This window comes from Ranitomeya imitator, chromosome 1 (assembly GCF_032444005.1).
Source record: "Ranitomeya imitator isolate aRanImi1 chromosome 1, aRanImi1.pri, whole genome shotgun sequence".
Classification (NCBI taxonomy): domain Eukaryota; kingdom Metazoa; phylum Chordata; class Amphibia; order Anura; family Dendrobatidae; genus Ranitomeya; species Ranitomeya imitator.
The window spans coordinates 224,439,583-224,465,660 of NC_091282.1; positions in this window are offsets into that span (position 1 = coordinate 224,439,583).

A 26,078-nucleotide genomic window follows, 5' to 3' on the forward strand; every position below is an offset into this window, starting at 1 on the left:
GGGGCTAAAACTATTAAATGCAATAATACTGGTGATGTCTTTGAAATCTCACAAAGACTCACCTGTAGTAGTGATCATGTTGTATATGTCATCACATGCAGTTGTGGTTTGCAGTATGTGGGACGCACTGTACAGACACTGCGGTCCCGCATTAATGGCCACAGAAATAGAGCAAAAAATGGCTTTTTAAAACATAGTCTCTCAAGGCATCTACTACTTAAACATAATAAAAATTTTAACATAAAAGTAACTCCAGTGGAGCAGATACCCTCTGGAGTTGCAAACAGGAATGCTCTTTTAAACAGGAAAGAAACGTTTTGGATATATCGTTTGGGAACATTATTTCCAAATGGATTGAATGATATCATAGAGAGAGTTTAACCCCTTAATCCCATATGACGTACTATCCCGTCCAGGTGACCTGGGACTTAATTCCCAGGGACGGGATAGTACGTCATATGCGATCGGCCGCGCTCACGGGGGGAGAGCGGCCGATCGCGGCCGGGTGTCAGCTGCCTATCGCAGCTGACATCCGGCACTATGTGCCAGGAGCGGTCACGGACCGCTCCCGGCACATTAACCCCCGGCACACCGCGATCAAAGATGATCGCGGTGTGCCGGCGGTGCAGGGGGAAGCATCGCGCAGGGAGGGGGCTCCCTGCGGGCTTCCTTGAGACGATCGGTACACGGTGATGTACTCACCGTGTACCGAGCGTCTTCCCCTTGCAGTCCCCGGATCCAAAATGGCCGCCGGGCTGCATCCGGGTCCTGCAGGGAGCACTTCCGGGTCAGGATCAGGCTGCAGCTGCAGCTCTAATCCTGCCCGGCTGTATGTCAGATCACCGATCTAACAGAGTGCTGTGCACACTGTCAGATCGGTGATCTGTATTGTCCCCCCCTGGGACAAAGTGAAAAAGTAAAAAAAAAAAATTTCCACACTTGTAAAAACAAAAAAAAAAAAAAATTCCTAAATAAAGCAGAAAAAAAAAATATTATTCCCATAAATACATTTCTTTACATAAAAAAAACCCAAAAAAACAATAAAAGTACACATATTTAGTATCGCCGCGTCCGTAACGACCCGACCTATAAAACTGGCCCCCTAGTTAACCACTTCAGTGAACACCGTAAGAAAAAAAAAAAAAAAACGAGCCAAAAACAACGCTTTATTATCATAACGCTGAACAAAAAGTGGAATAACACGCGATCAAAAAGACGGATATAAATAACCATGGTACCTCTGAAGACGTCATCTTATCCCGCAAAAAACGAGCTGCCATATAGCATCATAACCAAAAAAATAAAAAAGTTATAGTCCGCAGAATAAAGCGATGCCAAAATAATTATTTTTTCTATAAAATAGCTTTTATTGTATAAAAGCGCCAAAACATAAAAAAAATGATATAAATGAGGTATCGCTGTAATCGTACTGACCCGAAGAATAAAACTGCTTCATCAATTTTACCAAACGCGGAACGGTATAAACGCCTCCCCCAAAAGAAATTCATGAATAGCTGGTTTTTGGTCATTCTGCCTCACAAAATATCGGAATAAAAAGCGATCAAAAACTGTCACATGTCCGAAAATGTAACCGATAAAAACGTCAACTCGTCCCGCAAAAAACAAGACCTCACATGACTCTGTGGACCAAAATATGGAAAAATTATAGGTCTCAAAATGTGGAGACGCAAAAACTTTTTTGCTATAAAAAGCGTCTTTTAGTGTGTGACGGCTGCCAATCATAAAAATCCAATATAAAAAACGCTATAAAAGTAAATCAAACCCCCCTTCATCACCCCCTTAGTTAGGCTAGGTTCACATTGCGTTAATGGGTTAACGCTAACGGACAGCGTTGCACGGCGAAAATGTCACAATTAACGCCGTGCAACGGGTCCGTTAGCACAACCATTGACAGCAATGTGATTTTCGGGTATAGCGCATCGCTAGAGCGTGCCATTTTCGGCTCGCGCTAGCAAGGTGCCATTCTTTTGTGGCGCGCCTCAGACGCTGTTTGCAGCGTCCGCGGCGCGCCCGAGGTCCGATCCCCGATCTTCCAGACCGGGGACGTTAACGCGACCACTAAACACGACACCTAAAAAGACATTGCGTTAGCGCAATCCGCTAGTGCTAAACGGATTTCGCTAACGCAATGTGAACCTAGCCTTAGGGAAAAATAATAAAATTTAAAAAAATGTATTTATTTCCATTTTCCCATTAGGGTTAGGGTTAGGGCTAGGGTTAGGGCTAGGGTTAGGGTTTGGATTACATTTACGGTTGGGATTAGAATTAGGGGTGTGTCAGGGTTTGGTGTGTGGTTAGGGTTACAGTTGGGATTAGGGTTAGGGGTGCGTTTGGATTAGGGTTTCATTTATAATTGGGAGGTTTCCACTGTTTAGACACATCAGGGGCTCTCCAAACGCGACATGGCGTCCGATCTCAATTCCAGCCAATTCTGCATTGAAAAAGTAAAACAGTGCTCCTTCACTTCCGAGCTATCCCGTGCGCCCAAACAGGGGTTTACCCCAACATATGGGGTATCATCGTACTCGAGACAAATTGGACAACAACTTTTTGGGTCCAAGTTCTCTTGTTATCCTTGGGAAAATAAAAATTTGGGGGGCTAAAAATCATTTTTGTGGGAAAAAAAAGGATTTTTTATTTTCACGGCTCTGCGTTGTAAACTGTAGTGAAACACTTGGGGGTTCAAAGTTTTCACAACACATCTAGATAAGTTCCGTGGGAGGTCTAGTTTCCAATATGAGGTCACTTGTTGGTGGTTTCTACTGTTTGGGTACATCAGGGGCTCTGCAAATGCAACGTGACGCCTGCAGACCAATCCATCTAAGTCTGCATTCCAAATGGCGCTCCTTCCCTTCCGAGCTCTGCCATGCGCCCAAACAGTGGTTCCCCCCCACATATGGGGTATCAGCGTACTCAGGACAAATTGAACAACAACTTTTGGGGTCCAATTTATTCTGTTACCCTTGTAAAAATACAAAGCTGGGGGCTAAAAAATCATTTTTGTGAAAAAAAAAAGAATTTTTATTTTCACGGCTCTGCGTTATAAACTGTAGTGAAACACTTAGGGGTTCAAAGTTCTCACAACACATCTAGATAAGTTCCTTGGGAGGTCTAGTTTCTAATATGGGGTCACTTGTGGGGGGTTTGTACTGTTTGGGTACATCAGGGGCTCTGCAAATGCAACGTGATGCCTGCAGACCAATCCATCTAAGTCTGCATTCCAAATGGCGCTCCTTCCCTTCCGAGCTCTGCCAAGCGCCCAAACAGTGGTTCCCCCCCACATATGGGGTATCAGCGTACTCAGGACAAATTGGACAACAACTTTTGGGGTCCAATTTATTATGTTACCCTTGTGAAAATACAAAACTGGGGGCTAAAAAATAATTTTTGCGAAAAAAAAAAAAATATTTTAACGGCTCTGCGTTATAAACTTCTGTGAAGCACTTGTTGGGTCAAAGTGCTCACCACACATCTAGATAAGTTCCTTAAGGGGTCTACTTTTCAAAATGGTGTCACTTGTGAGGGGTTCCAATGTTTAGGCACATCAGGGGCTCTCCAAACGCAACATGGCGTCCCATCTCAATTCCAGTCAATTTTGCATTGAAAAGTCAAATGGCGCTCCTTTCCTTCCGAGCTCTGCCATGCGCCCAAACAGTGGTTTACCCCCACATATGGGGTATCGTCGCACTCAGGACAAATTGCACAACAACTTTTGTGGTCTAATTTCTTCTCTTACCCTTGGGAAAATAAAAAATTGGTGGCGAAAAGATCATTTTTGTGAAAAAATATGATTTTTTATTTTTACGGCTCTGCATTATAAACTTCTGTGAAGCACTTGTTGGGTCAAAGTGCTCACCACACCTCTAGATAAGTTCCTTAGGGGGTCTACTTTCCAAAATGGTGTCACTTGTGGGGATTTCAATGTTTAGGCACATCAGGGGCTCTCCAAACGCAACATGGCATCCCATCTCAATTCCAGTCAATTTTGCATTGAAAAGTAAAATGGCGCTCCTTCCCTTCCGAGCTCTGCCATACGCCCAAACAATGGTTTACACCCATATATGGGGTATCAGCGTACTCAGGACAAATTGGCCAACAATTTTTGAGGTCCAATTTCTTCTCTTACTCTTGGGAAAATAAAAAATTGGGTGCGAAAAGATCATTTTTGTGAAAAAATATGATTTTTTATTTTTACGGCTCTGCATTATAAACTTCTGTGAAGCAATTGGTGGGTCAAAGTGGTCACCACACATCTAGATAAGTTCCTTAGGGTGTCTACTTTCCAAAATGGTGTCACTTTTGGGGGGTTTCAATGTTTAGGCACATGAGGGGCTCTCCAAACGTAACATGGCGTCCCATCTCAATTCCTGTCAATTTTGCATTTAAAAGTCAAATAGCGCTCCTTTCCTTCCGAGCTCTGCCATGCGCCCAAACAGTGGTTTACCCCCACATATGGGGTATCAGCGTACTCAGTACAGATTGTACAACAATGTTTGGCATCCATTTTATCCTGTTACCCTTGGTAAAATAAAACAAATTGGAGCTGAAATAAATTTTGTGTGAAAAAAAGTTAAATATTCATTTTTATTTAAACATTCCAAAAATTCCTGTGAAACCCCTGAAGGGTTAATAAACTTCTTGAATGTGGTTTTGAGCACCTTGAGGGGTGCAGTTTTTAGAATGGTGTCACACTTGGGTATTTTCTATCATATAGACCCCTCAAAATGACATCAAATGAGATGTGGTCCCTAAAAAAAAATGGTGTTGTAAAAATGAGAAATTGCTGGTCAACTTTTAACCCTTATAACTCCCTAACAAAAAAAAATTTTGGTTCCAAAATTGTGCTGATGTAAAGTTGACATGTGGGAAATGTTACTTATTAAGTATTTTGTGTGACATATCTCTGTGATTTAATTGCATAAAAATTCAAAATTGGAAAATTGCGAAATTTTCATAATTTTCGCCAAATTTCCGTTTTTTTCACAAATAAACGCAGGTACTATCAAAGAATTTTTACCATTGTCATGAAGTACAATATGTCACGAGAAAACAATGTCAGATTCACTGGGATCCGTTGAAGCGTTCCAGAGTTATAACCTCATAAAGGGACAGTGGTCAGAATTGTAAAAATTGGCCCGGTCATTAACGTGCAAACCACCCTCGGGGCTTAAGGGGTTAAAGGATTTTTTTTTAATTTTTTTTTTTCTTGTGATTTTTTTTTTTTTTTTTCTTCTGGTTTTTTATTTTTTTTATTTTCTTCTTGTGTTTTTTTTTTTCCTTTGATATATTTTTTTTATTTATTTATTTTATTTTATTTTTCTTTTTTCTCTCTTTCTTGCATCAATGTTAACAAGGCTGTATCAATCAGTGGGTGTTTTCCTGAATTTGGTCCACACCCCAAATCAAGTTTCTGAGACTGGGATAAAAGGTGTGATACTATATATAAGTGTAATTGAATTTTATACTAGTAGGATTTGTACTGTGTTTTTATGATACCTGAAGAAGGATATATACTGTATCCGAAACGCGTTGTATCTCTTCTATTTTAAGTTATGAAATAAAAAAATATGAAATATCATCTTTGAATGTGAGTCCTGGGAAGCGCTGCCATTCATGGGCTGGATGTGCTTTTCTTGAAAAGTAGGCTGTAGGCACTTTAAAATAGCTTCCAGGGGTACACAGGCAGCAGTGGTCTGGTCAGTGGAGGACTATTGGAAGGAGGGACCACAGACAGGCTTAGTAGACCTAACATAACAAAAATAGGCTGTAGGCACTTTAAAATAGGTTCCAGGGGTACACGGGCAGCAGTGGTCTGGTCAGTGAAGGACAATTTCTATAATGGACCGCAGACAGGCTTAGTAGGCCTAACATAACAAAAGTAGGCTGTAGGCACTTTAAAATAGGTTCCAGGGGTACATGGGCAGCAGTGGTCTGGTCAGTGGAGGACTAGTGGAAGGAGGGACCGCAGACAGGCTTAGTATGCCTAACATAACAAAAGTAGGCTGTAGGCACTTTAAAATAGGTTCCAGGGGTACACGGGCAGCAGTGGTCTGGTCAGTGGAGGACTAGTGGAAGGAGGGACCGCAGACAGGCTTAGTAGGCCAAACATAACAAAAGTAGGCTGTAGGCACTTTAAAATAGGTTCCAGGGGTACACGGGCAGCAGTGGTCTGGTCAGTGGAGGACTATTGGAAGGAGGGACCGCAGACAGGCTTTGTAGACCTAACATAACAAAAGTAGGCTGTAGGCACTTTAAAATAGGTTCCAGGGGTACATGGGCAACAGTGGTCTGGTCAGTGAAGGATAATTTCTATAATGAACCGCAGACAGGCTTAGTAGGCCTAACATAACAAAAGGAGGCTGTAGGCACTTTAAAATAGCTTCCAGGGGTACACGGGCAGCAGTGGTGTGGTCAGTGGAGGACTAGTGGAAGGAGGGACCGCAGACAGGCTTAGTAGGCCTAACATAACAAAAGTAGGTTGTAGGCACTTTAAAATAGCTTCCAGGGGTACACGGGCAGCAGTGGTCTGGTCAGTGGAGGACTATTGGAATGAGGGACCGCAGACAGGCTTAGTAGACCTAACATAACAAAAGTAGGCTGTAGGCACTTTAAAATAGGTTCCAGGGGTACATGGGCAGCAGTAGTCTGGTCAGTGAAGGACAATTTCTATAATGGACCGCAGACAGGCTTAGTAGGCCTAACATAACAAAAGTGGGCTGTAGGCACTTTAAAATAGCTTCCAGTGGTACACGGGCAGCAGTGGTGTGGTCAGTGGAGGACTAGTGGAAGGAGCGACCGCAGACAGGCTTAGTAGGCCTAACATAACAAAAGTAGGCTGTAGGCACTTTAAAATAGGTTCCAGGGGTACACGGGCAGCAGTGGTCTGGTCAGTGGAGGACTATTGGAAGGAGGGACCGCAGACAGGCTTAGTAGGCCTAACATAACAAAAGTAGGCTGTAGGCACTTTAAAATAGGTTTCAGGGGTACACGGGCAGCAGTGGTCTGGTCAGTGAAGGACAATTTCTATAACGGACGGCAGACAGGCTTAGTAGGCCTAACATAACAAAAGTAGGCTGTAGGCACTTTAAAATAGGTTCCAGGGGTACACGGGCAGCAGTGGTCTGGTCAGTGAAGGACAATTTCTAATAATGGACCGCAGACAGACTTAGTAGGCCTAACATAACAAAAGTGGGCTGTAGGCACTTTAAAATAGCTTCCAGGGGTACACGGGCAGCAGTGGTCTGGTCAGTGGAGGACTAGTGGAAGGAGGGACCGCAGACAGGCTCAGTAGGCCTAACATAACAAAAGTAGGCTGTAGGCACTTTAAAATAGGTTCCAGGGGTACACGGGCAGCAGTGGTCTGGTCAGTGGAGGACTAGTGGAAGGAGGGACCGCAGACAGGCTTAGTAGGCCTAACATAACAAAAGTAGGCTGTAGGCACTTTAAAATAGGTTCCAGGGGTACACGGGCAGCAGTGGTCTGGTCAGTGGAGGACTAGTGGAAGGAGGGACCGCAGACAGGCTTAGTAGGCCTAACATAACAAAAGTAGGCTGTAGGCACTTTAAAATAGGTTCCAGGGGTACACGGGCAGCAGTGGTCTGGTCAGTGGAGGACTAGTGGAAGGAGGGACCGCAGACAGGCTTAGTAGGCCTAACATAACAAAAGTAGGCTGTAGGCACTTTAAAATAGGTTCCAGGGGTACACGGGCAGCAGTGGTCTGGTCAGTGGAGGACTAGTGGAAGGAGGGACCGCAGACAGGCTTAGTAGGCCTAACATAACAAAAGTAGGCTGTAGGCACTTTAAAATAGGTTCCAGGGGTACACGGGCAGCAGTGGTCTGGTCAGTGGAGGACTAGTGGAAGGAGGGACCGCAGACAGGCTTAGTAGGCCTAACATAACAAAAGTAGGCTGTAGGCACTTTAAAATAGGTTCCAGGGGTACATGGGCAACAGTGGTCTGGTCAGTGAAGGATAATTTCTATAATGGACCGCAGACAGGCTTAGTAGGCCTAACATAACAAAAGTAGGCTGTAGGCACTTTAAAATAGGTTCCAGGGGTACACGGGCAGCAGTGGTCTGGTCAGTGGAGGACTAGTGGAAGGAGGGACCGCAGACAGGCTTAGTAGGCCTAACATAACAAAAGTAGGCTGTAGGCACTTTAAAATAGGTTCCAGGGGTACACGGGCAGCAGTGGTCTGGTCAGTGGAGGACTAGTGGAAGGAGGGACCGCAGACAGGCTTAGTAGGCCTAACATAACAAAAGTAGGCTGTAGGCACTTTAAAATAGGTTCCAGGGGTACACGGGCAGCAGTGGTCTGGTCAGTGGAGGACTATTGGAAGGAGGGACAGCAGACAGGCTTAGTAGACCTAACATAACAAATGTAGGCTGTAGGCACTTTAAAATAGGTTCCAGGGGTACACGGGCAGCAGTGGTCTGGTCAGTGAAGGACAATTTCTATAATGGACCGCAGACAGGCTTAGTAGGCCTAACATAACAAAAGTAGGCTGTAGGCACTTTAAAATAGGTTCCAGGGGTACACGGGCAGCAGTGGTCTGGTCAGTGGAGGACTATTGGAAGGAGGGACCGCAGACAGGCTTAGTAGACCTAACATAACAAAAGTAGGCTGTAGGCACTTTAAAATAGGTTCCAGGGGTACACGGGCAGCAGTGGTCTGGTCAGTGAAGGACAATTTCTATAACGGACCGCAGACAGGCTTAGTAGGCCTAACATAACAAAAGTAGGCTGTAGGCACTTTAAAATAGGTTCCAGGGGTACACGGGCAGCAGTGGTCTGGTCAGTGAAGGACAATTTCTAATAATGGACCGCAGACAGACTTAGTAGGCCTAACATAACAAAAGTAGGCTGTAGGCACTTTAAAATAGGTTCCAGGGGTACACGGGCAGCAGTGGTCTGGTCAGTGGAGGACTAGTGGAAGGAGGGACCGCAGACAGGCTTAGTAGGCCTAACATAACAAAAGTAGGCTGTAGGCACTTTAAAATAGGTTCCAGGGGTACACGGGCAGCAGTGGTCTGGTCAGTGGAGGACTAGTGGAAGGAGGGACCGCAGACAGGCTTAGTAGGCCTAACATAACAAAAGTAGGCTGTAGGCACGTTAAAATAGGTTCCAGGGGTACATGGGCAACAGTGGTCTGGTCAGTGAAGGATAATTTCTATAATGGACCGCAGACAGGCTTAGTTGGCCTAACATAACAAAAGTAGGTTGTAGGCACTTTAAAATAGGTTCCAGGGGTACACGGACAGCAGAGGTCTGGTCAGTGGAGGACTAGTGGAAGGAGGGACCGCAGACAGGCTTAGTAGGCCTAACATAACAAAAGTAGGCTGTAGGCACTTTAAAATAGGTTCCAGGGGTACACGGGCAGCAGTGGTCTGGTCAGTGGAGGACTAGTGGAAGGAGGGACCGCAGACAGGCTTAGTAGGCCTAACATAACAAAAGTAGGCTGTAGGCACTTTAAAATAGGTTCCAGGGGTACACGGGCAGCAGTGGTCTGGTCAGTTGAGGACTATTGGAAGGAGGGACAGCAGACAGGCTTAGTAGACCTAACATAACAAATGTAGGCTGTAGGCACTTTAAAATAGGTTCCAGGGGTACACGGGCAGCAGTGGTCTGGTCAGTGAAGGACAATTTCTATAATGGACCGCAGACAGGCTTAGTAGGCATAACATAACAAAAGTAGGCTGTAGACACCTGGAATTATCTTGCAGGGGTACACAGGCAGCATTGGTGTTGTCAGCGGAGTGTCTGACAGTACTCCCCAAAAATAAATAGATGTTAATGTCTCGCAATACAACAAAATCAAAACACAAAAGGGTGGCATACTTAGGTACAGGGGTGGGCTCCTCTGCTGAGTTTCAGACCTAGTAATTTGGCGCAAAGTATTTACTGGTGTAAATATAGGACACTGGCCCTGACTATTTTAACCCCTTAGCGACCGCTGATACGCCTTTTAACGGCGACCGCTAAGGGTACTTAACCACAGCGCCGTTAACTAACGGCGCTGTGGAAAAAGTGAATAGCGCCCCCCAGATTTGGATTTTCTCCGGGGTCTCGGCTGCCGGGGGTAGCCGAGACCACAGAGAACATGATTCGGGGGGTTTTTTACCGACCCCGCATTTGCGATCGCCGGTAATTAACCGTTTACCGGCGATCGCAAAAAAAAAACGTAATCTCTTTTTAATTTCTCTGTCCTCCGATGTGATCGCACATCAGAGGACAGAGAAAGGGGGTCCCAGATAGCCCCCCGATACTCACCTATCTCCCCCGGTGCTCCTCGTGGCTCCCGGTGGGCGCCGCCATCTTCAAAATGGCGGGCGCATGCGCAGTGCGCCCGCCGGCCGACCCCGGGAGAATCTTTGGGGTTTCGGCTGCCGGGGGTAGCCGAGACCCCAAAGAGCATGATGGGGGTCGGTTTCACCGACCCCTGTTTTGCGATCGCCGGTAATTAACTGTTTACCGGCGACCGCAAAAAAAAAAAAAAAGTCAAAGTGTAATTCTCTGTCCTCTGATGTGATCGCACATCAGAGGACAGAGAAATAGGGGGATTCAGGGACCCTGCCATACTCACCTGTGTCCCTGGGTCCTCCTGCTGCTCCTCCTGGCCGCCGGCAAAAGAAAATGGCGCATGCGCAGTGCACCCGCCATCTGTCTCCATCTGCCGGCCGGCAGGAGAACAGCAGTTGGGGCTAAAATTAGGGCTAGGGCTAGGGCTAGGGTTAGGGCTAGGGTTAGGGTTAGCGTTAGGGCTAGGGTTAGGGCTAGGGTTAGGGCTAGGGTTAGGGCTAAGGCTAGGGTTAGGGCTAGGGTTAGGGTTAGGGTTAGGGATGGGGCTAAATTCGGGGTTAGGGTTCTTTCACACTTACGTCGGTACGGGGCCGTCGCAATGCGTCGGCCCGACATACCGACGCACGTTGTAAAAAATTGTGCACAACGTGGGCAGCGGATGTAGTTTTTCAACACATCTGCTGCCCAATCTATGTCCTGGGGAGGAAGGGGCGGAGTTACGGCCACGCATGTGCGGTCAGAAATGGCGGACGCGACATACAAAAAAAGTTACATTGAACGTTTTTTGTGCCGACGGTCCGCCAAAACACAACTGATCCAGTGCATGACGGACGCGACGTGTGGCCATCCGTCACGATCCGTCGGCAATACAAATCTATGGGCAAAAAACGCATCCTGCGGGCACATTCGGAGGATCCGTTTTTTGTCCAAAACGACGGATTGCGACGGATGCCAAACGACGCAAGTGTGAAAGTAGCTTTAGGGTTAGGGTTGGGGCTAAAGTTAGGGCTAGGGTTGGGGCTAAAGTTAGGGTTAGATTTGGGATTAGGGTTAGGGTTTGGATTAGAGTTGGTATTAGGGTTAGGGTTGGCATTAGGGTTACGCTTGGGATTAGGGTTAGGTTTGGGATTAGGGTTAAGGTTAGGGTTGTGATTAGGGGTGTATTGGGATTAGGGTTAGGTTTGAGGTTAGGGCTGAGATTAGGATTAGGGTTGTGTTGGATTTAGGGTTTTGATTAGGGTTATGGTTGACATTAGGGTAGTTTTGGGGTAAGGGTTGTGATTATGGTTAGGGTTAGTGATTAGGATTATGGATTGGGTTGGGATTAGGGTTAGGGGTGTGTTGGGGTTAGGGTTGGAGCTAGAATTAGGGGGTTTCCACTGTTTAGTTACATCAGGGGGTCTCCAAACACGACAGCCAATTTTGCTCTCAAAAAGTCAAATGGTGCTCCCTCCCTTCTGAGCTCTGCCGTGTGCCCAAATAGTGGGTTACCCCCACATATGGGGCATCAGCATACTCGGGATAAATTGGACAACAACTTTTGCGGTCCAATTTCTCCTGTTACCCTTGTGAAAATAAAAACTTGGGGGCTAAAAAATCTTTTTTGTGGAAAAAAAATATTTTTTTATTTTCACGACTCTGCATTCTAAACTTCTGTGAAGCACTTGGGCATTCAAAGTTCTCAGCACACATCTAGATATGTTCCTTGGGGGGTCTAGTTTCCAAAATGGGGTCACTTGTGGGGGGTTACTAGTGTTTAGGTACATCAGGGGCTCTGCAAACGCAACATAACGCCCACAGACCATTCTATCTATGTCTGCATTCCAAAACGGCGCTCCTTCCCTTCCGAGCTCTGCCGTGCGCCCAAACAGTGGTTTACCCCCATATGTGGGGCATCAGCGTACTCAGGATAAATTGGACAACAACTTTTGGGGTCCGATTTCTCTTGTTACCCTTGCGAAAATAAAAACTTGGGGGCTAAAAAATCTTTTTTGTGGAAAAAAAAAATTATTTTTTATTTTCACGACTCTGCATTTTAAACTTTTGTGAAGCACTTGGGCATTCAAAGTTCTCACTACACATCTACATAAGTTCCATGGGGGGTCTAGTTTCCAAAATGGGGTCACTTGTGGGGGGTTTCCACTGTTTAGACACATCAGGGGCTCTCCAAACGCGACATGGCGTCCAATCTCAATTCCAGACAATTCTACATTGAAAAAGTAAAACGGCACTCCTTCTCTTCCAAGCTCTGCAGTGCGCCCAAACAGTGGTTTAACCCCACATATTGGGTATCGACATACTCAGGAGAAATTGCACTACAACATTTGTGGTCTAATTTCTCCTGTTACCCTTGTGAAAATAAAAATTTGGGGGCAAAAAGATCATTTTTGTAGAAAAAATGTGATTTTTTATTTTCACGGCTCAACGTTATAAACTTCTGTGAAGCACATGGGGGTTCAAAGTGCTCACTACACATCTAGATAAGTTCCTTAAGGGGTCTAGTTTCCAAAATGGTGTCACTTGCGGGGGGTTTCCACTGTTTAGGCACATCAGGGGCTCTCGAAACGCGACATGGTGTCCAATCTCAATTCCTGCCAATTCTACATTGAAAAAGTAAAACGGCGCTCCTTCACTTCCAAGCTCTGCGGTGCGCCCGAACAGTGGTTTACCCCCACATATGGGGTATCAACGTATTCAGGAGAAATCGCAGAACAACTTTTGTGGTCTAATTTCTCCTGTTACCCTTGTGAAAATAAGAATTTGTGGGCGAAAAGATCATTTTTGTGTAAACAAATGCGATTTTTTATTTTCACGGCTCTACGTTATAAACTTCTGTGAAGCTCTTGGGGGTTCAAAGTGCTCACCACACATCTAGATAAGTTCCTTAAGGGGTCTAGTTTACAAAATGGTGTCACTTGTGGGGGGTTTCCACTGTTTAGGCACATCAGGGGCTCTCTAAACGTGACATGGCGTCCGATCTCAATTCCAGCCAATTCTGCATTGAAAAAGTCAAACGGCGCTCCTTCACTTCCAAATTCTGCGGTGCGCCCAAACAGTGGTTTACCCACACATATGGGGTATTGGCGTATTCAGGAGAAATTGCATAACAAAATTTATGGTTACATTTCTGTTTTTACACTTGTGAAAATAAAAAAAATGGTTCTGAATTAAAATGTTTGCAAAAAAAAGTTAAATGTTCATTTTTTCCTTCCACATTGTTTCAGTTCCTGTGAAGCACGTAAAGGGTTAATAAACTTCTTGAATGTGGTTTTGAGAACCTTGAGGGGTGCAGTTTTTAGAATGGTGTCACACTTCGTTATTTTCTATCATATAGACCCCTCAAAATGACTTCAAATGTGATGTGGTCCCTAAAAAAAAAAGGTGTTGTAAAAATGAGAAATTGCTGGTCAACTTTTAACCCTTATAACTCCCTAACAAAAAAAAATTTAGTTTCCAAAATTGTGCTGATGTAAAGTAGACATGTGGGAAATGTTATTTATTAACTATTTTTTGTGAAATATCTCTCTGATTTAAGGGCATAAAAATACAAAGTTTGAAAATTGCAAAATTTTAAAAATTTTCGCCATATTTCCATTTTTTTCATAAATAATCGCAAGTAATATCGAAGAAATGTTACCATTAACATGAAGAATAATATGTCATGAAAAAACAGTCTCAGAATCAGCGGGATCCGTTGAAGCGTTCCAGAGTTGTAACCTCATAAAGTGATAGTGGTCAGAATTGCAAAAATTGGCTCGGTCATTAAGTACCAAATTGGCTCTGTCACTAAGGGGTTAAGTAGCATCATACATGCCAACACATTGGTATTGTCAGTGCCAGGCATTGAAGGATGTCAGCTCATAGACTAAACATTGGTGGAGCTGTGAGAGATAATTTTGCAAGTGGTAGAGCACTGTTTGAGCTGGGGGGGGGAACTCTCTTGTGGCCGGCGGTACAGGCCCAGGGCCCCTCATGTTACAACGGTGTGTCTGACGTTGGGTGCACACCACCACCGCCAGAGACATTTTATTGTACTATGAGGGACCCAGTGGCAGTGCCATCGACCAAAAGCGTGCACACCCACCTCTTCAGACAAACGGCACTCTCACGGGTGCTTGTGCAAAGTTGCGAGACCTGTTGTGAATTCTGTGGCCAAGCTCCCTCCTGTGGTCGTGAGTGGTACTGCGGCTGGTTCTGTCTATAAGCTTCCTTTGGTGGATGAGAGTGGTTCTGCGGCTTCTGAGTTTCCTTCCTCAGGTGATGAGGTTAAGTCGTTAGGTGCTGCTCTATTTAACTCCACCTGGTGCTTTGATCCTGGCCTCCAGTCAATGTTCTAGTATTGGTCTTGCTTCCTCCTGGATCGTTCCTGTGGCCTGTCTATCCTGTATAAGCTAAGTTCTGCTTATGTTATTTTTGTTTGCTATATTTTCTGTCCAGCTTGCTATATTGGTTTTTCTTGCTTGCTGGAAGCTCTGAGACGCAGAGGGAGCACCTCCGTACCGTTAGTCGGTGCGGAGGGTCTTTTTGCCCCTCTGCGTGGTTGTTTGTAGGTTTTTGTGTTGACCGCAAAGCTATCTTTCCTATCCTCGGTCTATTCAGTAAGTCGGGCCTCACTTTGCTAAATCTATTTCATCTCTGTGTTTGTATTTCATCTTTACTCACAGTCATTATATGTGGGGGGCTGCCTTTTCCTTTGGGGAATTTCTCTGAGGCAAGGTAGGCTTATTTTTCTATCTTCAGGGCTAGTTAGTTTCTCAGGCTGTGCCGAGTTGCATAGGGAGCGTTAGGCGCAATCCACGGCTACCTCTAGTGTGGTGTGATAGGATTAGGGATTGCGGTCAGCAGAGTTTCCACGTCTCAGAGCTCGTCATATGTTTTTGGTAAATGTCAGGTCACTTTGTGTGCTCTGAACTTCAAGGTCCATTGTGGTTCTGAATTACCTGTTCATAACAGTACTGGAGGCCCAAAGTACTAATGCTTCTCAATAGAGGGAAAAGAGAAGTTCTGAGACCATTTTTTTTTCTTTGCACTGTGTTTTGCCTTTTTTTCCCCCTAGACATTTGGGTGGTTCAGAACACAGGTGTGGACATGGACATTCAGGGTCTGTCCTCTTTGATGGATAATCTCACTATAAGAGTACAGAACATTCAAGATTTAGTGGTTCAGAATCCTATGTTAGAACCTAAAATTCCTATTCCTGAGTTATTTTCTGGAGATAGAGCTAAGTTTTTGAATTTTAAAAATAATTGTAAACTATTTCTGGCTTTGAAACCCCGCTCCTCTGGTGACCCAGTTCAACAAGTTAAAATCATTATTTCTTTATTACGTGGTGACCCTCAAGACTGGGCATTTTCCCTTGTGCCAGGAGATCCTGCATTATGTAATATTGATGCGTTTTTTCTGGCGCTCGGATTGCTGTACGACGAACCTAATTCAGTGGATCAGGCAGAGAAAAATTTGCTGGCTCTGTGTCAGGGTCAGGATGAGATAGAGATTTATTGTCAGAAGTTTAGAAAGTGGTCTGTGCTCACTCAATGGAATGAATGTGCGCTGGCAGCTATTTTCAGAAAGGGTCTCTCTGAAGCCCTTAAGGATGTCATGGTGGGATTTCCTATGCCTGCTGGTCTGAATGAGTCTATGTCTTTGGCCATTCAGATCGGTCGACGCTTGCGCGAGCGTAAATCTGTGCACCATTTGGCGGTATTATCTGAGCATAAACCTGAGCCTTTGACCAGAGCTGAAAGGCAAGAACACAGACATCAGAATGGGCTGTGTTTCTACTGTGGTGATTCCACTCATGCTATCTCCGATTGTCGTAAGCGCACTAAGCGGTTCGCTAGGTCTGCCACCATTGGTACGGTACAGTCGAAATTTCTTTTGTCCGTTACTTTGATCTGCTCTTTGTCTTCCTATTCTGTCATGGCATTTGTGGATTCAGGTGCTGCCCTGAATTTGATGGACTTGGAGTTTGCTAGGCGCTGTGGGTTTGTCTTGGAGCCCTTGCAGTGTCCTATTCCATTGAGAGGAATTGATGCTACGCCTTTGGCCAAGAATAAGCCTCAGTATTGGACCCAGCTGACCATGTGCATGGCTCCTGCGCACCAGGAGGATATTCGCTTTCTGGTGTTGCATAATCTGCATGATGTGGTCGTGTTGGGGTTGCCATGGCTACAAGTCCATAACCCAGTATTAGATTGGAAATCAATGTCTGTGTCCAGCTGGGGTTGTCAGGGGGTACATGGTGATGTTCCATTTCTGTCTATCTCATCATCCACCCCTTCTGAGGTCCCAGAGTTCTTGTCTGATTACCGGGATGTATTCGATGAGCCCAAGTCCAATGCCCTACCTCCGCATAGGGATTGTGATTGTGCTATCGATTTGATTCCTGGTAGTAAGTTTCCTAAGGGTCGACTGTTTAATTTATCTGTACCTGAGCACGCCGCTATGCGGAGTTACGTGAAGGAGTCTTTGGAGAAGGGTCATATTCGCACGTCATCGTCGCCATTGGGAGCGGGGTTCTTTTTTGTGGCCAAGAAGGATGGTTCGCTGAGACCTTGTATTGAATACCGCCTTCTAAATAAAATTACGGTCAAATTTCAGTACCACTTGCCGCTGCTGTCTGATTTGTTTGCTCGGATTAAGGGGGCTAGTTGGTTCACCAAGATAGATCTTCGTGATGCGTATAATCTTGTGCGTATTAAACGGGGCGATGAATGAAAAACAGCATTTAATACGCCCGAAGGCCATTTTGAGTACCTGGTTATGCCATTCGAACTTTCTAATGCTCCATCAGTGTTTCAGTCCTTTATGCATGACATCTTCCGAGAGTACCTGGATAAATTCCTGATTGTATACTTGGATGATATTTTGGTCTTCTCGGATGATTGGGAGTCTCATGTGAAGCAGGTCAGAATAGTGTTCCAGGTCCTGCGTGCTAATTCTTTGTTTGTGAAGGGGTCAAAGTGTCTCTTTGGTGTTCAGAAGATTTCATTTTTGGGGTTCATTTTTTCTCCTTCTACTATCGAGATGGACCCTGTTAAAGTTCAGGCCATTTATGATTGGACTCAGCCAACATCTCTGAAGAGTCTGCAGAAGTTCCTGGGCTTTGCTAATTTTTATCGTCGCTTCATCGCTAATTTTTCTAGCATTGCTAAACCGTTGACTGATTTAACCAAGAAGGGTGCTGATGTGGTCAATTGGTCTTCTGCTGCGGTGGAAGCTTTTCAGGAGTTGAAGCGTCGTTTTTCTTCTGCCCCTGTGTTGTGCCAACCAGATGTTTCGCTTCCGTTCCAGGTCGAGGTTGATGCTTCCGAAATTGGAGCAGGGGCTGTTTTGTCGCAGAGTAGTTCTGATTGCTCGGTGATGAAACCATGCGCCTTCTTTTCCAGGAAATTTTCGCCTGCTGAGCGAAATTATGATGTTGGCAATCGAGAGTTGCTAGCCATGAAGTGGGCATTCGAGGAGTGGCGTCATTGGCTTGAAGGAGCTAAGCATCGCGTGGTGGTCTTGACTGATCACAAAAACTTGACTTATCTCGAGTCTGCCAAACGGTTGAATCCTAGACAGGCTCGTTGGTCATTGTTTTTCTCCCGTTTTGACTTTGTGGTTTCGTACCTTCCGGGCTCTAAAAATGTGAAGGCGGATGCCCTGTCTAGGAGTTTTGTGCCCGATTCTCCGGGTTTGTCTGAGCCGGCGGGTATTCTCAAAGAGGGGGTAATTTTGTCTGCCATCTCCCCTGATTTGCGGCGGGTGCTGCAAAAATTTCAGGCTAATAGACCTGACCGTTGCCCAGCGGAGAAACTGTTTGTCCCTGATAGGTGGACGAAAAAAGTTATCTCTGAGGTTCAATGTTCGGTGTTGGCTGGTCATCCTGGAATCTTTGGTACCAGAGATTTGGTGGCTAGATCCTTTTGGTGGCCGTCTCTGTCGCGGGATGTGCGTTCTTTTGTGCAGTCCTGTGGGATTTGTGCTCGGGCTAAGCCCTGCTGTTCTCGTGCCAGTGGGTTGCTTTTGCCCTTGCCGGTCCCGAAGAGGCCTTGGACACATATCTCTATGGATTTTATTTCGGATCTCCCCGTCTCTCAAAGAATGTTGGTCATTTGGTTGGTTTGTGATCGCTTCTCTAAGATGGTCCATTTGGTGCCCTTGTCTAAATTGCCTTCCTCCTCTGATTTGGTGCCGTTGTTTTTCCAGCATGTGGTTCGTTTTCATGGCATTCCAGAGAACATCGTTTCTGACAGAGGTTCCCAGTTTGTTTTGAGGTTTTGGCGAGCCTTTTGTGCTTGGATGGGCATTGATTTGTCTTTTTCCTCGGCTTTCCATCCTCAGACAAATGGCCAGACTGAACGAACCAATCAGACCTTGGAAACATATCTGAGATGTTTTGTTTCTGCTGATCAGGATGATTGGGTGTCCTTTTTGCCTTTGGCTGAGTTCGCCCTTAATAATCGGGCCAGCTCGGCTACTTTGGTTTCGCCGTTTTTCTGCAATTCTGGGTTCCACCCTCGTTTCTCTTCAGGGCAGGTTGAGTCTTCGGACTGTCCTGGTGTGGATATTGTGGTGGATAGGTTGCAGCAGATTTGGACTCATGTAGTGGACAATCTGACTTTGTCCCAGGAGAAGGCTCAACGTTTCGCTAACCGCAGGCGCTGTGTGGGTCCCCGACTTCGTGTTGGGGATTTGGTTTGGTTGTCATTTCGTTATATTCCTATGAAGGTTTCCTCTCCTAAATTTAAGCCTCGTTTCATTGGTCCATATAGGATTTCTGAGGTTCTTAATCCTGTGTCTTTTCGTTTGACTCTTCCAGCTTCTTTTTCCATCCATAATGTGTTCCATAGGTCTTTGTTGCGGAGATACGTGGCACCTGTGGTTCCATCTATTGATCCTCCTGCTCCGGTTTTGGTTGAAGGGGAATTGGAGTATATTGTGGAGAAGATTTTGGATTCTCGTGTTTCGAGACGGAAACTCCAGTATTTGGTTAAGTGGAAGGGTTATGGTCAGGAAGATAATTCCTGGGTCTTTGCCTCTGATGTCCATGCTGCCGATCTGGTTCGTGCCTTTCATGTGGCTCATCCTGGTCGGCCTGGGGGCTCTGGTGAGGGTTCGGTGACCCCTCCTCAAGGGGGGGTACTGTTGTGAATTCTGTGGCCAAGCTCCCTCCTGTGGTCGTGAGTGGTACTGCGGCTGGTTCTGTCTATAACCTTCCTTTGGTGGATGAGAGTGGCACTGCGGCTTCTGAGTTTCCTTCCTCAGGTGATGAGGTTAAGTCGTTAGGTGCTGCTCTATTTAACTCCACCTGGTGCTTTGATCCTGGCCTCCAGTCAATGTTCTAGTATTGGTCTTGCTTCCTCCTGGATCGTTCCTGTGGCCTGTCTATTCTGCATAAGCTAAGTTCTGCTTATGTTATTTTTGTTTGCTATATTTTCTGTCCAGCTTGCTATATTGGTTTTTCTTGCTTGCTGGAAGCTCTGAGACGCAGAGGGAGCACCTCCGTACCGTTAGTCGGTGCGGAGGGTCTTTTTGCCCCTCTGCGTGGTTGTTTGTAGGTTTTTGTGTTGACCGCAAAGCTATCTTTCCTATCCTCGGTCTATTCAGTAAGTCGGGCCTCACTTTGCTAGATCTATTTCATCTCTGTGTTTGTATTTCATCTTTACTCACAGTCATTATATGTGGGGGGCTGCCTTTTCCTTTGGGGAATTTCTCTGAGGCAAGGTAGGCTTATTTTTCTATCTTCAGGGCTAGTTAGTTTCTCAGGCTGTGCCGAGTTGCATAGGGAGCGTTAGGCGCAATCCACGGCTACCTCTAGTGTGGTGTGATAGGATTAGGGATTGCAGTCAGCAGAGTTTCCACGTCTCAGAGCTCGTCATATGTTTTTGGTAAATGTCAGGTCACTTTGTGTGCTCTGAACTTCAAGGTCCATTGTGGTTCTGAATTACCTGTTCATAACAGACACCACGGCCCCGTGGGGGGAGTTTGGCCATTTAGGGAGGTGTAAACATGTCATATGCTGGACAAACAGCTGCTGCAAATTACGAGATTGGAAAAGTCAGTCAGAGCAGTCCACAAGCAAGACCTTTTCATAGGAAAGCTAGGTGTCAGCCGGGAAAGGTGTGGCAAAATAATTTGAAATCCAGTTGTGGTTCATTTTAATGAAGGTTAGATCATCAACATTTTGGGTAGCCAGACGAGTCCTTTTTTCGGTTATTATTGAACCTGCAGCACTGAATACTCTTTCTGATAGCACACTAGCTGCTGGGCAAGCAAGCTCCTGCAATGCATATTCTGCCAATTCTGGCCAGGTGTCTAATTTGGATGCCCAGTAATCAAATGGGAATGACGGTTGAGGGAGAACGTCGATAAGGGATGAAAAATAGTTAGTAACCATACTGGACAAATGTTGTCTCCTGTCACTTTGAATTGATGCTGCAGTACCTGTCCTGTCTGCGGTCATAGCAAAATCACTCCACAACCTGGTCAGAAAACCCCTCTGTCCAACGCCACTTCTTATTTGTGCACCTCTAACACCTCTGGCCTGCTGCCCCCTGCAGCTCGTGTGATAACGCTCACCGTCGCTGTGTGCTGGGAATGCCTGAATCAAACGGTCAACAAGAGTTGATTGTTTGGTTGCTAATATTTGTTCCAGGTTCTCATGTGGCATAATATTTTGCAATTTGCCTTTATAGCGAGGATCAAGGAGGCAGGCCAACCAGTAATCGTCATCGGTCATCATTTTAATAATGCGTGGGTCCCATTTCAGGATACCTAAGGCATAATCCACCATGTGGGCCAAAGTTCCAGTTGTCAAATCTGCGGTCGTGCTGGGTTGAGGGGCAGTTTCAGGCAAATCTACCTCACTTGTCTCCCTAAAAAAACCTGAACCCGGCCTTGCAACGCCACCAGTTGCTATTGGCCCGGAGAAGCTTCCTCATTAAAAAAAATACTCATCCCCATCATCCTCCTCGTCCTCCTCCTCCTCCTGTTCGCCCGCTACCTCGTCCTGTACACTGCCCTGACCAGACAATGGCTGACTGTCATCAAGGCTTTCCTCTTCCTCTGCTGCAGACGCCTGCTCCTTTATGTGCGTCAAACTTTGCATCAGCAGACGTATTAGGGGGATGCTCATGCTTATTATGGCGTTGTCTGCACTAACCAGCCGTGTGCATTCCTCAAAACACTGAAGGACTTGACACATGTCTTGTACCTTTGACCACTGCACACCTGACAACTCCATGTCTGCCATCCTACTGCCTGCCCGTGCATGTGTATCCTCCCACAAAAACATAACAGCACGCCTCTGTTCGCACAGTCTCCGAAGCATGTGCAGTGTTGAGTTCCACCTTGTTGCAACGTCGACGATTAGGCAATGCTGGGGAAGGTTCAAAGACCGCTGATAGGTCTGCTTACGGCTAGAGTGTACGGGCGAACGGCGGATATGCGAGCAAAGTCCGCGCACTTTGAGGAGCAGGTCGGATAACCCCGGATAACTTTTCAGGAAGCACTGCACCACCAGGTTTAAGGTGTGAGCCAGGCAAGGAATGTGTTTCAGTTGGGAAAGGGAGATGGCAGCCATGAAATTCCTTCCGTTATCACTCACTACCTTGCCTGCCTCAAGATCTACAGTGCCCAGCCACGACTGCGTTTCTTTCTGCAAGAACTCGGACAGAACTTCCGCGGTGTGTCTGTTGTCGCCCAAACACTTCATAGCCAATACAGCCTGCTGACGCTTGCCAGTAGCTGCCCCATAATGGGACACCTGGTGTGCAACAGTGGCAGCTGCGGATGGAGTGGTTGTGCGACTGCGGTCTGTGGACGAGCGCTCGCTTCTGCAGGAGGATGAGGAGGAGGAGGAGGGGGTGCGAACGGCTACAGCCAACTGTTTCCTAGACCATGGGCTAGGCAGAACTGTCCCAAAATTGCTGTCCCCTGTGGACCCTGCATCCACCACATTCACCCAGTGTACCGTGATGGACACGTAACGTCCCTGGCCATGCCTACTGGTCCATGCATCTGTTGTCAGGTGCACCTTTGTACTCACAGATTGCCTGAGTGCATGGACGATGGGCTCTTTAACATGCTGGTGGAGGGCTGGGATGGCTTTTCTCGAAAAGAAGTGTCGACTGGGTAGCTCGTAGCGTGGTACAGCATAGTCCATCAGGGCTTTGAAAGATTCGCTTTCAACTAACCGGTAGGGCATCATCTCTAACAAGATTAGTCTAGCTATGTGGGCGTTCAAACCCTGTGTACGCGGATGCGAGGCTAAGTACTTCCTTTTTCTAACCATAATCTCATGTAGGGTGAGCTGGACTGGAGAGCTGGAGATCGTGGAACTAGCGGGGGTGCCGGTGGACATGGCAGACTGAGAGACGGTTGGAGACGGTATTCTTGCCGGTGCCCTACATGCAGTGTTTCCAACTACGAAACTGGTGATTCCCTGACCCTGACTGCTTTGGCCTGGCAACGAAACCTGCACAGATACTGCAGGTGGTGCGGAAAATGGTGGCCTTACACTGACGGAAGGGATGTAGCGTTGCTGACTAGCTTCATTGGCCGAGGGTGCTACAACCTTAAGGGACGTTTGGTAGTTAGTCCAGGCTTGCAAATGCATGGTGGTTAAATGTCTATGCATGCAACTTGTATTTAGACTTTTCAGATTCTGACCTCTGCTTAAGGTAGTTGAACATTTTTGACAGATGACTTTGCGCTGATCAATTGGATGTTGTTTAAAAAAATGCCAGACTGCATTCTTTCTAGCATCGGATACCTTTTCAGGCATTGCAGACTGAGCTTTAACCGGATGGCCACGCTGTCCTCCAACAGGTTTTGGCTTTGCCACGCGTTTTGGGCCAGATACGGGCCCGGCAGATGGAACCTGTTGCGATGTTGATGCCTGCTGCGGCCCCTCCTCCTCCGCTTCAGAACTACTGCCGCCTGCACCCTGTTCCCCCAATGGCTGCCAATCGGGGTCAACAACTGGGTCATCTATGACCTCCTCTTCTATCTCGTGTGCAACTTCGTCTGTGTCACCGTGTAAGCCGGTGGTATAGCGTTCGTGACGGGGCACCATAGTCTCATCAGGGTCTGATTCTGGATCAGTACACTGCGAGGGCAATGTTCTGGTCTGAGTCAAAGGAACAGCATAGTAATCTGGCTGTGGCTGTGCATCTGTGCACTCCATGTCCGATTCAACTTGTAATGGGCATGGCCTGTTAACTGTTTCACTTTCTAACCCAGGAAAGGTATGTGTAAAGAGCTCCATGGAGTAACCTGTTGTGTCGCCTGATGCATTCTTCTCTGTTGTTGTTTTGGCTGAAGAGGACAAGGAAGCGACTTGTCCATGACTGTGAACATCCACTAAAAATGCGCTGCTTTTACATTTACCAGTTTCAGAAGAGGAGGCAAAAGAGCTAGAGGCTGAGTCAGCAAGGAAAGCCAAAACTTGCTCTTGCTGCTCCGGCTTTAAAAGCGGTTTTCCTACTCCCAGAAAAGGGAGCGTTCGAGGCCTTGTGTAGCCAGACGACGAACCTGGCTCCACAGCTCGAGACTTAGGTGCTATATTGTTTTTCCCACGACCACCTGATGCTCCACCACCACTACCATCATTACCAGCTGGCAATGAACGCCCACGACCTCTTCCACCAGACTTCCTCATTGTTTTAAAAACGTAACCAAAGTAACGGTATTTGTTACTGTTAAACAACTTACAAGGTGAACTCAAACTTCTGTAGGATTTAGATATCCCTTTATAGGTGGGTGAGACTGCAAGGAAAATCAGGCACAATGTTACACACTCGGTTTTCTGTGGCACAAAATGAGAGAGATGCCACACACGCATGACTGTCACTCAAGTACAAATGCCAATATTAATCTCCCACTATTTTTTTTTTTTTCAGGGAGAATTTAAAAACCAAAATAAAGAAAAATAAAAAAATCTAGGCTTTCTGTGGCCCACAATTTGAGAGAGATGGCACACAGGACTGGCACAGAAGCACAAAGGCCAATATTAATCTCCCACTATTTATTTTTGTTTCAGGGAGCATTTAAAAACCAAAATAAAAAAAATAAAAAAAAGACACTAAGCTTTCTGTGGCCCATAATTTGAGAGAGATGGCACACATGACTGGCACAGAAGCACAAATGCCAATATTAATCTCCCACTATTTATTTTTTTTTCAGGGAGAATTTAAAAACCAAAATAAAAAAAAAAAACAGACACTAGGCTTTCTGTGGCCCACAATTTGAGACAGATGGCACACACAGGACTGGCACTCTAGCAGAAATGCCAATCTTAATCTCCCACTACTTTTTTTTGGTTAGGAAGAATTGCCAAGAAATCAGGGCCAGTATTACACACTAGGCTTTCTGTGCCCCAAAATTGGAGAGAGATGGCACACACAGGACTGGCACTCTAGCAGAAATGCCAATCTTAATCTCCCACTACTTTTTTTGGTTAGGGAGAATTGCCAAGAAATCAGGGCCAGTATTACACACTAGGCTTTCTGTGCCCCAAAATTGGAGAGAGATGGCACACACAGGACTGGCACTCTAGCAGAAATGCCAATCTTAATCTCCCATTATTTATTTTTTTTCAGGGAGAATTTAAAAAAAAAAAAAAAACAGGGACTGTCCTACAATTACTATCTCCCTGCAGTAATCTCAGCCAGGTATGGCAGGCAGCAATAACAAGGAGTGGACTGCTGCACAAATTACATCAAAAGTGTGGACAAACAAACAAGATAGCTGTGCAGAAAGGAAGGAACAACAGGATTTGTGCTTTGAAAAAAGCAGTTGGGTTGCACAGCGGCGTACACACAGCAATGCAGCTATCAGGGAGCCTTCTAGGGCAGCCCAATGAGCTACAGCGCTGAGGAAAAAAAATGTAGCTTCCACTGTCCCTGCAAACAAAAGGTGGTGTTGGACAGTGGAAATCGCTACAGCACAAGCGGTTTGGTGATTAATGGACCCTGCCTAACGCTATCCCTGCTTCTGACGAAGCGGCAGCAACCTCTCCCTATGCTCAGATCAGCAGCAGTAAGATGGCGGTCGGCGGGAACGCCCCTTTATAGCCCCTGTGACGCCGCAGACAGCAAGCCAATCACTGCAATGCCCTTCTCTAAGATGGTGAGGACCAGGACCTATGTCATCACGCTGCCCACACTCTGCGTCCACCTTCATTGGCTGAGAAATGGCGCTTTTCGCGAAAGTCGCGTACCGCATGGCCGACCCCACAAAGGGATCGGGTCGGGTTTCATGAAACCCGACTGTGGCAAAAGTCGGCGACTTTTGAAAATGAACGATCCGTTTCGCTCAACCCTAGTGACCAGTTATCTAGGCCTGTGTGTGCACAGTTTAACTAATAAGAGTCCTCTAGTGTTGATACTGGTTTTGATACTGCACCATCATACTAGCAGTCCTTCTAAGGGCTAATCTTGTGCTTTGCTGTTTGTATTATATACATTCTGCATTTAATTCACATGCATACCAACAATAAGTATACTAATAACAGGGTATTGCTATAAATACATTTTTTTGGCTGCAAAAAAGCAGTGCACTTTAACATGTATACAAAAACAATGCCCCAAACGTGTCTCAATTAGTCCTACACTAATAAATATAGGTACAAAAATGTTTCCCTAATATAGTAATATCGGCTAGTACTGTTGTGAATTCTGTTATCGAACTCCCTCCTGTGGTCATGAATGGTACTTCGGTGGGTTCTGTCCATGGGCTCCCTCTGGTGGCTGTGAGTGGAGCTGCTGCTTCT